The sequence below is a fragment of the Chionomys nivalis genome, chromosome 2, assembly GCF_950005125.1.
Source record: "Chionomys nivalis chromosome 2, mChiNiv1.1, whole genome shotgun sequence".
NCBI lineage: Eukaryota > Metazoa > Chordata > Mammalia > Rodentia > Cricetidae > Chionomys > Chionomys nivalis.
In genome coordinates this window covers 120,521,980-120,536,104 of record NC_080087.1, presented here as the reverse complement: position 1 = coordinate 120,536,104, position 14,125 = coordinate 120,521,980, and positions in this window count along the sequence as shown.

The window sequence follows — 14,125 nt, the reverse complement described above, 5'->3', positions numbered from 1 at the left end:
TCTTTAAGGACCTGTGATTTATTGAACGAACCCTGATAATCTCCAGGATAATGGTCCTATTTCAAAGTTCTTATTTACACTTGCAAAAAAAAAATTTTTTAATCATACAAGGTAATGTATTTACCATGTCTCAGGGTAATTATGTGACATCTTTCAGGGCAAATTACCACCTGTATTTTAAATTTTCCGTTTTGCTTTATCATATATCTATATATCCATTCATGCCCATATCCACCCATCCATCACTCTCTCTTGTTTTAGGTGCATTTCAAAATAAGTCAAACACAATAATACACATTAGTATAGCCCCCCTACATCTAATTAACATTTTGGGTTCTATTTGTTTTTATTTTGGTATTTATATACACTTTAAATCAGCATGGAATGTGCTAGAAACAAATAAGACACTTGAATAGAGTGTGTTTTTGTGATTCTCTTTCCTTCAATCTCCCTGATCTTTGTTCCTCCGCCCACCTCCATAGCCGTCTCTGACTCTTCCTCACCTTCCGTGTATCCTTTGCCCGTTCTCCATCCTCCCTCATCACCTAGTGTTATCCTCTCAGAGTCTCTGCTTCGAATCAATTTGTTCCTGGAGGTGAATTTGCATAGAGTGAAATGCTCGAATCAGAGCCTGTCCTCCAGTCTTTCGACAGACACACACCGCTCTGGAATACAGACTCGGAGACACATGCCTGGCTCCTCTACAAGTCTGATGTTTCCCTTCTCCATTCCAAGTCTGATTTTTGTTGACTAGTGTTAATCTCTCTGAAAGCCTTCCTGATGAGTTTAGTGTGTGTGAGCTTCATTTATGCTGTGGTGTGTTTGAGCATCTCTTCCCTTCCCATATTGAGTGCTATTGGAGGTCTCTAGCATACAGTTTTAATTCACTGTCCATGCAGCCTGGGCCATTTCCAAGGTTTGACTCTTTTGAGCAAATATGTTGCCAACATTTCAATTCTTTGTATGGTCTTGTGCTTTTTTGTTGTTGTTGTTGAATAGGAATGGATAACACTTTATACAGTTTTTAAAAGTATAGAAATTGTTGCCCAGTGGTGGTAGCCTACACCATTAATCCCAGCACTCAGGAGGCAGAGGCAGGCGGATCTCTATGAGTTTGAGGCCAGCCTGGTCTACAAGAGCTAGTTCCAGGTCAGGCTCTAAAGTTACAGAGAAACCTTATCTTGAAAAACCAAAGCAAACAAACAAAAAGGTATAGAGATTATACTATACAATGCTGAACTTTTATACAGTGTATTTATATAGTTAAAACTGTGCTATTTAAAAAAGTGAGGTCCTTGAAGACTTTGCTCCACCCTTACTCTCTCTCCTTTGACTGTATTTGCCATTGTTATTGCGCTTATATGTTAGAAATGCCACAGAATAAGACACTATAATTTTTACATGAGTCATGCATGTTAAATAAAGAAGGAAATATGTTCTTTACCCAGATATTCACTGTTTAGATTTAATTTCTTCCTGTGGACTTAAGTGTCAATATATTGTTTTTTCTTTTCAGTCTAAATCATGTCCTTTGACATTTCCTCCCCTTTCATTCATTTATTCATTCATTCACTCATTCATTTATTCATTTATTTATCAGGGCTGGGGAATTCTTTTAAGGTTTCTAGTTAAATAGATTCTCTCTGTTCTCGTCTGTATAAAAAGGCATTCTCTTCATTCTTGCAGGATTTTGTTGTTGTTGTTGGTACACTGAGTCCTAACCAGTCAAATAAATAAAATTGGGGATGGTTCTGGAGAGATGGTCTGGTGATTTAAGGTGCTTGCTGCTTTTGCAAAGGACTAGGGTTTAGTTCCCAGCACCCACATGGTGGCTCACAACTTTCTGTAGCTCCATTTCCAGAGGATTTTATGGGATACCCTCTTTAGGATACTGCACACACATGATGTACTTGCCTACATGAAAACAAAACACATACACACAAAAAATAAAAGTAAATATAAGTTTTAAAATTGTTGTAAGTTAGAATTTACTTTCTGTGTCTTTAAATATGCTATATCACTATTTTGGGCATCGTATTTTTTGGTTAGATGCCAGTGGTCGCTCAGATTATCTCCCCTGGTATGTATTATGTTCTTTTCCTCTGGCTATAGTCACTTTTTTTAATCTTTGGTTTCAGCAGTTTGATCATTATGTGTCTACTCATGTATTTCTATTTATTTTTTGGATTAATCGAATCTGCAAAGTTAATGCCTTTATCCAAACTTAGGAACATTTACAAACTTTCCCAGCTTGTTTTCTCTCTCCTTTCCCATGGCACGTAGCTTGAACACCGCCTCTAGATTCTGACCCTGCTCATCTTTCTTCTCTGCTTTGGTCCTAGCACCACATACCGTATTTTAGACATTGTCTGAGGACCCAGAACTAAGAAACATTTGCACCTGTGTTTCTATCAGAAGATGTTAAGGATTAAACTAACGTTTGGGGCTGCCAACAGAAGGAACGGCAGGCAAGGAACCATTGGTCTACCATTTAGAAGCTGCCTCCTGCATGAAACGGCCTGGATGTTAACATGAAACCTTCCTGACTTCTAACCAATAGTCTTTTTCTGTGTTCTGAACTTTTCTTCTCCCAGTATCTCCAGAGAGGGTGTGGCTGAAATCTATTACATCCTGGCTGTTAACCAGAAGAATGGGTTCCCTCTTTAAGGTCTGTTTTTAAAGGAACGTTCCATTCTAAAGGTCTAGGCCTCTCTTTCTCTGTGACACAGCCAGCAGGACTGCTTTCTGCTCTGTCAGTCTTTTCTTGTGTCACTAACCATGGCCTATGAACAATCGGTTGAGTTTGGGATAGTCCATGATGTCATTTTAGTTAATAAGTTACTCCAGCAGGGAGAAGATCTATCTAACCAAAGGACAGAAAATTCGTCATAGCTAGGCCTTTTATGGAGGGTAGAAAGTTGAGAGATTAAGTCCAGATATTCTTCTAGTAGGGAGTGATTATTAACTTTGCCAGTGAAAACTAGGAGAAAGAAAAATAAGCATTTTTATCATCATCATCTTCATCACGGCCACCACCATCATCACCATCAAAACACCATCCACATCACCCACCTATCACCATCTCATCTTTCCTGAAAGTAGACTTCCTCAGTTTAGTACTTCTCCCAGAACACGTCTTCAATCTTCTCATTTAAAAGTTTTAAACAAACAAACAACAGTGATCTTATGATTACGGGAGCTTTGCCTGCCTCTACATCTGTGCACAGCGTGTGTGCCCTGAGCCCTCAAAGACCCGAAGACAACATCAGAACCCCCCAAACTGGAGTTAATAGATGGTTGTGAGCCTCCATGTAGGTGCTGGGAACTGAACCCCGGGTCCTCCGAAAGAACAGTAAGTGCCCTTGATTGCTGAGCCACCTCTCAAGCTCCAACTTCTCCCGTCTTGTCTTTACTCATCACCACTTCAGGGTGGGTACGCCTTGGAAAGAGATTTGGTAACCAATGAGCAAGCCACTTATGCCAAACCCCTACCTCACAAAATAGCCACATTAATAGTTTAGGGTTAGCACTGAGACGTAATTTGTTTTATATAAGGTTCTCCGGTGCTCCCTAAAATACAAATTCCCCTGGTGCCTTTCAAATGAGAATCAGATTACAAAAATCCCATTTAACAGGACACGTTGGAAACATACAAGGTATGATTGTAAAAGATTATGGCCGATTTGAAGGAAAAGTCCAGAACTTGTAAATTCAAAGGGGTGGTATGTTCCCTTTAACAAAATGAGTACGTGGGGCTTCACACTTACCTCACCCAAGGTGAGGATGACAGTGTGTCTGTCCCAAGCGTGTTGCTGGAGGCTTGGACGAGATGCGTAAGAAGAGATCGTGGGTGCGGTGAATGTTTGCAGAATAGTAGCTTTTGTCTTCAATTCCAAGGAGGCTGGAGTCACTCAGATCATAGGGAATCAACCTGAAACCTGATCTCCATGTCTCAATGATTCATCTTTGGTCTGTGGGGTAAATGTTGAACCACGCACAATAAAGTGACTGAAGGAAAGATTGTGTGTGTGTGTGTGTTGAGTGTGCATGTGCATGTGTAAAGTGAACATGTTGTAGTTTGTATATAGCTTGTCCACACCCAAATTCATGTTGAGCCTTACTTCTTAATTTCTCAATGGGGCTGACTGTGTTGAAAGGTGGGATTTAATCGCAACTGTTAGGATCACATGATCTAAGCCAATGATTCTCAACATGTGGGTTGTGACCCTTTGGAGGGTTGTGTATCAGATGTTTACATTATAATTAACAACAGTAGCAAAGCTGCAATTATGAAGTAGCAATTAAATAATTTTATGTTTGGGGGTCACCACAACATGAGGAACTGTGTTAAAGGGTCACAGCATTAGGAAGGTTGAGAACCACTGAACGTGACTGCCTCTCTCTAGGGAGTTCTTCATTTACCCAGAGTTAAATTAGGTACCCAAAGGCAGACTGCTGTAAGAAAGTCAAGGCCATCCATCTTTCATGTTCTTTCTCGTTTGCTTTTTGTTCTGCTTACCCTTCTGCCTTCTGTGAATTGAAGTCAGACAGCGCCAATACCATCATTAGGGACATCCCTTTGTATTTTCTAGTCTCTAGAACTGTGAGGCCAAACACGCTTCTTTCCTTTATAAATTATTACCTAGTCTCATGTTTTCTGATATAGCAGCAGAGTATATTGAATATACTATTTAGCACAGTGTGTTCAGGGTGTGGGGAAGGGAGAAGTTCTATGTGTCTGTGGCGGGGGAAATGGCAACAGTGGGCACCGGTCCCCAGTCTTTGTTGTATATTCAGGTACCCAGTGAACTTTAGATAATTTTGATCTGCAGCTACACCTTGTGACAGTCACTTCAGAACCTATAGAGGAGATACCAAAGGTTTCTAGAGCCTCAGTGATACCATCTTGCAGATAACCCTGAGAAATGAAACTTGGGTCTGCGGTCCCCGGTTCTGCATACGTGCCGGATCACATGGGACATTCTTGAACTTCAGTGTCTGGATCTTGCCCTTCAGAAATTCTGCTGAGATTATCTGGGGTGGAGCCTGAGTGTGGTACCCCTTTTGTTGCTTATACTCTCTAGCTGTCTGGAAATGAGTTGACCTTTGGAACCCAGCTGGTGAAGTGGGTGGAGGACAGCCATGTAAAACGTGAGAGCATTTGCTTATGGGAGAAGGCACTGTAGACTCCTGTGGGAACACGGCCCCAGTGCCAAAAACTCTGCTGTTTTTCAAATGACACAGGGAGTTTGGGTGTTTATGTGGAAACTTCTAAAATTTTCATCTCAGCAAAACATATATAACATGGATTCATCATTCTGACCATTTCGAAGTATGTTGATGTTCCCGTGTCTTTACCATCTGTCTCTAGTTTTTTCATCTTTCTCAACTGAAATTTTGCGTTCATTAAACATTAATTTCCCACTCTTGCTCCCCTTTAGCTCAGAGCTTCCACTGTCTACTGCCTCTGCATTTGAACCCTCGGGGTATCTAAGGGACGTGGAATCTCACAATATTCCCATCTCATCACTGGCTTCATTCATTCTCTCTCTCTCTCTTTTTTTTTTAAGATTTATTTATTTATTATGTATACAACATTCTGCCTACATGTATGCCCACACGCCAGAGGAGGGCACCAGATCTCATTACAGATGGTTGTGAGTCACCATGTGGTTGCTGGGAATTGAACTCAGGACCTTTGGAAGAGCAGCCAGTGCTCTTAACCACTGAGCCATCTCTCCAGCCCCTCACTCTCTCTTTTAAAGCTCATCCACGCTGTGGAAAGCATGACACTTCTCATCCTTTTAAAGGATAAGTAGTACTCCACTGTGTCCACAGATCATATTTTGTTTTTGGATGTATCTGTAAATTCTTTTTGTTGAATGCTTCATAAACCCGGGTTACTTTTCTTGATGCACAAGTTTCTTGCCTGCAGCCTGAGGAGACTGGATCAAGCCATCCTTGATTCTATTCATGCAAACAGTTCATGGGATTGGGGTACATATGTTTCTGATTTGTACTCCAATGATTGTGGTTCTTTAAATTTCTTTTCAGTAGTTTTACAAATTTTGTACAATGTATTTGGTCAAATTCATCTCTCCCCCAGCTCTTCCAGTATCTACTGCCCCTTCCCTACCCACCCAACTTTGTGTCTTCCTTTTATTGTGTTTTTTTAATGATTTATTTATTTTTACTTTTTGTACATTGGTGTTTTACCTGCATATATGTGTGTGTAATGGTGACAATTCCCCGAATTAGAGTTACAGACAGACCACCTAACAAGTCTTATTCTCACTGTGGTTCTTATTTTGTGTGTATGTGTGTGCATGTGTTTGTGTTCATATGTATGCATGCATGAGCTCCTGTATGTGAATATGTGGATGCATGTGTGTTTTGTGCATGTTTGCATGTGCTTGTGCATATGTATGTGTCTGTACATGCATGTGTTCATGTGTGTGCACATGTGGGCACGCATGTGCGTGCATGCATGTTCATGTGTGTTTGTGTGCGTATGTATATGTGTACATATGTATATGCGCGCATGTGTGCATGTGTGTGCATACGTGTGTGTGTGTGTGTGCGTGTGTGTGTGTGAACCTCAAGGCTAGTGTTCAACATTCTGGCACTCAAACCACTGAAAGCTCCATGATCCCCACTGTCTAGATAAGATACGGGAAAGGAATCAGACTAGACATATTGTTTGGGTCCAATCTGACACAGTGGAGTCTCAATCAGCCGAGATCAAACCTGTTTGCACTGGCCACAGAACAGTCGGTATGCCTTTTTAAGGAAAGAATAATCTATTTTCCAGTCCCAACAAATTTCAACCACATTTGAACAGAACAGATCACATTTCCAAACTGTAGGTAAAAGGCTGCTGTGGTGTAACATGATTCTCCGCGTGTTTGTGACAGTCTCCGAGCAGAGGCTTGCTGTCGTTGGCTGTTTAAGGGAGACATAGGTCCAGCCTTTCAAACTTTGTTTGCTTGTTCTTAGGAGCCCTTTAAATGTCTGAGCCCACAAGACCGAGGCACATGCAGACGGCTATTCCTGCTATTCCGCAGCCTTCTCGTTGTCTAGAAGTTTGTGTCTCTGTATTATTCTTATACCTAGTGGAATTCATTTTGAACTTTTCTATTTAATTACTGTTTAAATAAATATGTAGCCTCTTTAAATGCTTGTTTTCCTTTCTTTTTCTAATTTTAATTAGATTCTGATTTTTTTTTAAATAAAATTGTTTTCAAAAGGAAATCTTCAATCACAAAAATAATACAGCAGCCGTTTTCTAATCATACCAAGATTTTACGATTCATGGTGACAAACATGTATGGTTTCTGGTGCTTAGGAGCAGGTGATTCTAGACTGGGAATGTGGGGGGCAAGATGTAGGTCCAGGCAGGTAAGTCTACATCCATGTCCCAGCTCTTGCATTGACTTGTTCATTTACTTTGGACAATGGAGACTTGGTTCAGTATTTAGAAACGAGGCACACAACTAAGAATAAACGAACAATATATGTATAAATGCCAGGGAAACGACAGGGCACAAAATAAATATTCAGCAAATGGAAGCTAGTTGTGATCATCTTTATACATTTCCAGACACTGAGAAGAACACACGGTGCTGGGAGCAGGCAGACAGGTTGATTCTGTTACAGCGGTGATCTTGGGAGAGTGACCAGCTTATGGGGTATCACACTCTGCATCACTAATTTAATAAGCATGTATTAATTGCCTCTTAGTAGCCAAGATCAGTGGTAGGAGCTGAGAATTGGAATGGGACTCACCCATCTCCTGGCTGCTTCTCAGCTGAAGAAGACAAATGTCCCACAGCCTTAGATGGGAGTTAGAAGGGTTGGATGAATCTTCAGTGGACGGCACGGGAGACCCACAGTGCCAAAGGCGCATCAGCATTTGCCCTAACTCACACAATTTGAAGTAGAGGCAGTTGGGGGTCTTCCACGAACTCTGGGGTGTTGGGGGGCACTTCTTTCTTGGCCCTGTCTGTGCCAGAAGGTCTTTAGGGACTCCTGGAACGTGGCAGAGAACTCCTCCTGAGGACTGAAGACAGAAAATAAGGTTTCACATCACCGCCACATGTAAATTTTCTGTTGAAAAACCCGGACAGCTTCGGATGTTTTATTATTTGCTTTGCAGCAACCTCACTGCCCAACTGACCAGACCAGCTTCCGGGTTTCCTTTCAACTCCTGGCTCAAGCCTGGCTCGGAGAAAATCATTCTTTGTTAATAACTTTGTAGCTGTGAAACACCATGTTTGAGGAACGGTTTCCAAGGCAGAAATAGCTTTGAGGTGTCGGCTCCGTTGTCTTTTAATTTAGAGCAAAGGAAATTCTTATGGTTTCTCCTGTAGCCTGCGGGTGTGGGCATTCTCAGCAGCCCGCACACAAGAAAGGAGATCATGTTCTTAAAAGAGTCTTCTTTACCTCTGTACCATTCATGGGGATGTGTCAAAAACAAAACAAAACAAAATAAAACAAAACAAAACAAAAACCCAGGAATCTTCTTTAAAAAAAAAAAAAAAACAAAAGAACCAAAACCCAGCCAGTTGCCGTTTGCTATTGTCTGGGGGAGTTGGCACCGTTCTCCAGTGCCTGGAGAATGCACTCCTTGTCGCTTTGCATTGCAGATGAGCTTCCGTCCCAGGAAGGCCTAAGGGAGCTCAGAGGTACCTTTAACGTTTGTTTTCCTGCTGCCCAGAGAATTATGTGAAGAGTTCCTTAGTCCAGGGTGACTGCTTGCTAGGATGCCAGGGGAGCAGAAGGGGTGATTCTGACTCCCTGGGGAATCCTGAACTGTCTAGAGAATCCTGACCAACGTGCTTACCGCGCAAGGATTCTGGAGGAGAGTGGGGACCAGAATCTCTTCAGAAGGGAGGGAGTGAGGGAGGGGGGGGGGGGACTGAGACAGAGAGAGACAGAGAGATTGGGATTTAATTTGTCCACAGTGGTAGAAACACCAAGGACAGTGATGCTTCTGCTAATTAGCTCCCTCTATAAACACAGGACATTTCTGTTATTTAGTTGCTGCCATAAAGTTTGTTCAGAATTTCTGCTGCCCATTCTTTTCTACTCTTGGTCTTCAGCACTTTACCCCTTCTAAGCTCTAGAATTCTGTGCATTTGTTTGTTTTTTGAGAGGCTGACCTTGACTTTGGGAGGAGAGGTGTTGGGTTTTTAGGTTCCTGTAAGAACCTGGACTGAGCTGGACGCTGAAATCAAGTCGGTGAATCCCTTAGGGCTACCGCTGTCTTTGTTCACACCTCTGAGACTTCCTTTTACATCCCCGCCCCCTTAGAATCCTAGCGACTGACTGGCTGTCATAGTCACCTATTAACCTGAGACAAATGCTGAGGGGTTCCAAGCTTGGAGGCTGTGCTCCAGCGCCACTATTTCCTCCCCGCCCCACGGCTGCTTCCCTCCCACGCCTTCTGGTACAATCATTAGTGGCTTGTCCAATTCCCCACAAGGCGCCTTGACTGTTTCTCAAAGCATCTCCCACCCCGTTTGCCCCGCTTTCTGTTTTGTAGTCTTCCCAAATAGACTCCACGCGTCTTGAGCAAAGGGTCTGTGTGTCGGGCCCCCTCTCCCGTCCCCCACCCCGTCCCCCCTCCCTCCTGCCAGAGTCCTAGATGAGCACCTAGTAGGCATTCAGTAAGTGCTGGCAGCCTCGCTTGCACATATGGTTCACATTTTCTAGGAACGCCTGTTTGCTCTGATTATCTGCCAGCCAAGTGTACTCCGGGGTAGAAAACGGTAAATGGACTAAAAGATGGAGTTCAAGGAGTAGTCAATCGCATGCTCATAATTACGAGTGGGAATGGAATAAGCATAAACTTCCTTGCATAACTAATCAATACCTTAATATATCTCCATTAGTGAGGGTGTGTCTGATGTTATTGATGCTAAATATCTACCTATTGTGTCAGGAAGGTTTCAGAGTAATTGTTATTGATGGCAAAAGCCTTGTCAGCTGCAAAATGTAGATTTTCTTTATATAAAAAAAAACAGATGACGATTGGCTGGGATTTATTTTTCCTGTATTGCTATAAGCCAGATTCTCCATTAAGCTATAAAATATTATGATACACTTGAAGCAATGTAATGTGATCGGAACACAGTTATAACTCATCCCGTTATTAGTCACATGTGCCAAGACATTAGCATAGCAGTTAACTAGGTCTGGGTTGAGCTCCCTGCTCAGGAATATTTTACCAACGCGCAACGATTGCACTGGATCCCAATTCCAGTTTAATTATCCGATGACTGTAATCACATGCTTAATGATAACCGGCTGGTGGAAGGACGACTATCATGGGATTTTCAGGCCGAGTTTCTAAATATTAAAAAAAAAAAAGAAAAAAAATCCCTGTGCAGAAAGCAGTGCAGTAACCACACCATTGTTAGGTGGGTTTCAGTTTGTCAGATGTGGTTTTGGTTCACTTAACCGTCCTCCGCCTTTGGCAATACCTGTACTGCTGTTGCTCACGGGTGTGGACGGCTGTAAAAGTCAGGGCTTCCTGTTCTTCCCTGCCACGTCCTGGTGGTATGAAATCACACCCTAGACAATGTTTATACCCACATCTTGCTCAGAAATCTAGTTCAAAGCTCTCCTGTTTATGTGGTTTTGCTTGTTTGTTTGTATTTGTTTGTTTGTTTCTTTTTTTTTCCTGCTTGTACCTTCCCCTGGTAGAAGCTACCGTGGTAGATTGCATGCATGGCCTCAATTCTTCACCCTCCCCATGGCCATATTCTTTACAATGTGATTTTGCAGTTCCCATCATAATGGAGGAATAATTTCTGCCTGTCCCTTGACTGGCTTCGGCTGTGTGACTTCACTGGGGTGTTGGAGCTCACACGATGCGCTGGCTAGTTTTATTTAGCATGACACAAGCTAGAACCATTTGGGAAGGGGAAATTTCAAGTGAGAAAATGATGCCGTAGGGTTGGTCTATGAGCAAGCCTCTGTTATATTTTTTATTAGTAACTGTGTGCGAGGGCCCAGCCTATTATGGGTTGTGCCACTTCCGGCAGGTGGTCCTGGGGTGTATAAGAAGGTAAGATGGAACAAACCAGTAACCATCATTCCTCCATGGTTTCCTCTTCAGTCCCTGCCTTGAGTTCCTGTCCTGACGTCCTTCAATTATGGACTGTGATGTGGAAATAATGAAAAAAGCCCTTTTCTTCCCAGGTAGCCATTTCTCATGGTGTTTTATTACAACAGTAGAAAGCTAACTGAGACAGACAACCTGCCCCTCCTTCCTCTGACAGCCCACATTTTGTGCTGAAGTTGGGCTAGGTCCTTCATGTTCCTGGCAGCCCTCGCAAGCTTTTTGTCAGACATTCCCGGAGTCTGCAAGATTCAGTGAGATACCCACTTCCAGAGCCCTTAGGGCTTCGCTGTTTTCTAGCAGTGATTCATTCTCTGGTCAACACTCCGTGCCCATAGCCCCCTCCCTCCCCCGACACCTCACTGTTCTTCAGGCAGTCCTAAGCTGCACAGTACCTGTGGCCTTGTCTTGTGGCTGCCTTCCTTTCCTGCGAGTATCTGAAGGACGGGGACATAGTCTTTGGATTCTCAGTGTTCTGTCCTGTGTGAGTCAAGCGAACCACTTCATTCCCGCTTTTCTGCTGTCACCTGGTGTGTTCCTAAACAGATTACAGAATGCCCCGAGAAAATCCCAAAGGAGGTTTGTCTTGGCTCCTGGCTTCAGAGGTGTCAGTCCCAGGTTGTTTGGATGGTTGCTTTGAGCCTGAGAGGATCAGGTGGCATATGGGTAGCTGGAACACACAGTAACGGAAGCTGTCGGCAGACAGGAAGCTGAGAGAACAGACCACACAGGAGCTTCCTCCTCCTCCTTTTGCTCCATGCGGTTTTCTTTATGCCGCACACTTTATTGACTTGGTCTTGTGTAGGTTTTGTGCAAGCAGCTGCAGCCACCGTAAGTTCATGATTGCAACGATCCCAGTGTACCCAGAAGACACTGTTTCAACAGCTGCCCTGGAAACCTGGCTCTCACTGGCTCTCACGCTCTTTCTATGCCTACTTCCATAGTGTGCCCTGCAGCATGTGGGAAGAAAGTGTGATGTAGATCTCATGTAGGTCTGAGTGCTCCCCAGTTAACTTGTCTTCTGCATTCGGGCTGGCTGGGGATCTCTGTATTAATTGGTTTGGAAGCTTTTCCTGTGAAATTAAATATACATACATACATATGACCCAATATTGCCTCTCACTTTCTAGTTTGGAGACTTATTCATGGGTTGGACATGAACAGAAGCAGCAGCTTTGTTTATAATAGCGAAGAGCTGAAATTACTTAACTGCCAACACGTGGATTGATAAGCAACCTTGTTTTATTTAAATAATAGAACATTTAACAACAACGGCAAGCAGCTGCTGATGCTTGCAATGACCTGGGTCTACTCCACAGACATTGGAGAGACAGAAGACAGACAAGAAGAATATATACCATTCATTTATATCAAATCCTGTCTCAGGCAAGTTTCTCTAGCAACAGAGAATAGATCAGTCATTACCAGATACAGGGCACGGAAAACTCATTAAAAAGGCCTGGAGAGAATTTTCTGGCCCAATAGCAGTGCTCTTAAGGAAGAGGTCAGTGAGTGTTTTCTGTCTCCCGATGGAAGGGTCAAGATCTGCAAGTTGTTCAGGGCACCAGACAGGATGTCTGAACACCCAGAGTTCTGGAGCATTCCTAGAGAGCTGCTGCTCTCTGGTTTATCTAGGAATCCTGGACAAATAGATTTGAATGCCAAGGAAGGAGTGCCTCAGTAACAGGAAAGATGGGTTTGCCAGTGAGAATGAGGGCAAGCAGGCCAAAAGCTTCCTTCTTCCGTGTCTTTTTATGTGGACTGACACCAGAAGGTATGGGCCAGATTAGGGTGTGTCTTCCCACCTCAAATGATCCAGTCAAGAAAATCCTTCTGTCTCAGATAGGGTTTCTGTTTCTGTGATTAAAATACCATGATCAAAAGCAACATGGGAAGGAAAGGGTTTATTTCAGCTTATAGTTCCATATCACAGTTCACCATCAAAGGAATTCAGGGCAGGAACGCAAGGCAGGAAACTGGAGTCAGGGACTGGAGCAGAGGCTGTGCAGGAATGCGGCTTACTGGCTTGCCTGGTCTGCTTCCTGATTCATTGGGGGCCACTTGCCTAGGAGCAGCACCACCTACAAAGGGCTGGGCCTTCTCATACCAATCACCAATCAAGAGATTTGTACCACAGTCCTGCCCACCAGTGAGCTTGGTGTGGGTGTTTCTCAGTTGAGATTTCTTCTCCTCACATGACTCTGGCGGGTGTCAAGTTGACATGAAAGTAGCTAGCACACTCTCCCGGGCTTGCCCAGCTGCTTGACTGTTAGCTGATTGTAGGTGTAGTCACGTTGACCACCGAGGTTAGTCATCACACCTCACTTCTGGTTTGCTCTGCTTCCTGATTGTTGTTGACGACGTAAGTTTGTAAGTTCTCAGCATCACCACCATGCCCGCCACTTGTTGCCAGGCCTCTACCCTGTCGCCATTTCACTCATCCGTCTGGACTGTAAGCCAAGGTAAACCCCTCTCTTCCTTAAGTTGCCTTCAGTCAGGGTGTTTGATCATGGCTGGATAGGAAAGCTGTTGGGCTTACCCCATCAGAAGAACTAGGTGGCACTTGTGTACCCCCGCCATCCGTCACTGCTCAAAAGCAACCACAGATAATATGCAAAGGAAAGAGCGTGGCTGCAACCCAACAACATTTTATTCACGGACATTGAAATGTGAATTTTACATGTAGTTCACATGCATTGAAGTGCTATTTACATTTTTTCCAGCCATATAAAAATGTGAAAGCCATTCTTTGCTTGTTGGTCATATAAAAATAGACACGGAGCCGACTATTGTTTGTCAACTCCTGTCCTACGTCTCAGCTGGAGTGGCGGTTACCTGGGCATGTCCAATCCGCGAAACGTGTCTGATGAAACTCTAAATCATTGTGTTTATTTTATGCTTAATTTAAAGTATAATGTAAATGGTATTTAAGGAAAGATTCACAGTTTCCATAAGATAAGAATATGTATCTGTCAGTCATTTGAGACCCAGCTTTTGAGG